Raw genomic sequence first — 2,482 nt, 5'->3', positions numbered from 1 at the left:
CTCTCTCTTTCTCTCTCCCCCCTCTCTCTCTTTCTCTCTCTCCCCCACTCTCTCTCTCCCCTCACTCTCTCTCTCTCTCTCTCTGTCTCTTTCTCTCCCTTCCAGCTTCAAGCCTGACTTCTCTCTCACTCTGTGCACGGACCAGAACAACGAATACCATCAAACTACACATCCATATCTTAAGCTATGTGTTCACTCAATCGAAACCTTCCGAAACGCCACGACTGCGCTTGCAAAATGGCACATCTCATTTTTGATGCTACTACTGGGACCCCCCCCACACACACACAACAACAACAACAAAACTGTTCAACAAGTATATTGAATTTCATCCTCTAACAATTGCAAAACTTGCCATGCAAGTTTCCTTTGTGACTGCCAGCGCATTTGTGTTTTGATTTTTACCAAAAGAGAGATATGTGAGGTAGCGTGGTGGAATCAGGCTCTCGTCAAAATAATGAAATCGAAGAAAAAGCAGTTTTCTCCCTGCTTAGCAATTTTTATCAAATGTTTTTTTTTGGCTCAACACCTTTTATGTCCATTTACAAACACATTCCTTTGAGGATTTCACAGAAAAAACGTTGATTAAAGGCTCAAAAATATAAATTTACAGTTTCCATGGACTCTCCAGCTTTGGAATTTACCAAGCTTTGGCGGCAATCTTCTCGCTAATTTTACCTCTTAAACCAGGTGACCCCCACCTCCTTCAATCCAAAATATCTCCACTTCTATTGAATATGGATGGATAATTTTTCCATTGAAAGCAAGACAAATGAACAAGCTTTAAGATGAGACCAATAACTCAATATGCCCAACAATTGACGAGAGCCTGGTTCTCCCACGCTGCCTCACATACAGTACCCTCCAACAAAATAAAAGGCAAGTTGCATTTTGGTACAACTATGAGTTAGGCTATTTTGCTAGTGCAGTGACGATTTGTTTTTTGTTCGTTTGCACGTTGGGTGTGAGGGAGGAGAAGCAAATTGTTTTGTTTTTTTTCTTTACGTAGTTTTAAGTGCCATGTTTGTTTGATTAACTAAAAAGAACAACATTGTTTCGTAAGCCTAGAAAAAGAGAAACACGCCAATACAAAAACTGTAATTTAATACTGGTATGTTTTGTTTTTTAACCACTGACAGCTATGGTTGGACCTGTTGAACAGGATTGAAGGAGCCCGCTTCCCAAATGAACTAAAATCTGTCGATGGGGAGGGAGGAGATTGGGGGGGGGGGTTAAAAGGTTGACCATTACGAATCTTCCTCGTTTTTTTTGCGTATAAAAATGTTATTCGGTTTCGAAATCTGATTCGATCAAGTGTAGACTCCACATCGAATGCGTGGGTATCTTACTTACTTAAGATGCTTAGGTCTGCAGCAATAATTGCGTGGAATAGCTGTGACCCCTACAGAAAAAAAAAAAAGACTCTCGGGTGGGATGGAAAAAAAGGTGAGGGGGGAGGTTTTGGGGAAATGGGGTGGGATGGAAAAATGGTAGATGGGGTTGGTTGGGGTGCGATGAGAGTTTACATTCTAGAATAATTATTGTGTTCGCCTGGCAGGTGGGGAGGGATGCAGTGGAGAGCGAGAGAGAGACACACAGAGAGAGAGAGAGAGAGAGAGATAGATAGATAGATAGATAGATAGATAGATAGATAGATAGATAGATAGATAGATAGATAGATAGAGAGACAGACAGAGAGAGAGAGAGAGAGCAGAGACAGAGGCAGAGTGAGAGAAAGAAAGAGAGAAACAGAGTCAGAGAGAGAGGGAGAAGGAGAGAGGGAGAAAGGGAGAGAGAGAGAGAGAGAGAGAGAGAGAGAGAGAGAGAGAGTGCATGGGGCGAGGGCGGCGAAGGGGATATAATGTTGATTGTTGCAAAATGAATCATTTTCCAGCCCGATAGATGTGATTCTGGGTCGATGGTTTGGTAAGAGCGTACGTAAACACCTTACACAAGGAGCTATATATAACATAGCAGGGGATGTTAGCCCTATCCGTACGTCATGTTTTACTATCATATCCATACGGCGTGGGGGACTATGTGCCACCACTTTCTAGAGACGAAATTTTCTCGTCAATCCGATGCGTACGCTTTGCATAGCAGTCTGTCAAAATGTTTTTTTGAGAAATACTGAAAGTTTCAAAGACATCAGCCTACTAGAAGTATTCTAAAAGGTGAAGAATACAACTCCGCGGGTAACCAAACTAAGATAAACGTATTTACATATCATGTTGTTAGATTGAGAACCGACTTGTTGGAGACAAGGAGGTCAATGCCTGGCTGTCATTTGCTTTCAGTCAGGGATTGGGCTAGAAAAGACGGTGGTATATGTGTGTGTGTGCGTGTGTGTGTGTTCGTGTGTGTGTGTGTATGTGTGTGTGTGTGTATGTGTGTGTGTGTGTGTGTGTGTGTGTGTGTGTGTGTTTGTATATGTGTGTGTGCGTGCGCGTGAGAGAGTGTGTCTATGTGAGTGTGTGTGTTT

Source organism: Aplysia californica, unplaced genomic scaffold, assembly GCF_000002075.1.
Source record: "Aplysia californica isolate F4 #8 unplaced genomic scaffold, AplCal3.0 scaffold00061, whole genome shotgun sequence".
Classification (NCBI taxonomy): Eukaryota; Metazoa; Mollusca; class Gastropoda; order Aplysiida; family Aplysiidae; genus Aplysia; species Aplysia californica.
The sequence above is the reverse complement of the archived record's forward strand: the minus strand, read 5'-3'. Positions refer to the sequence as shown.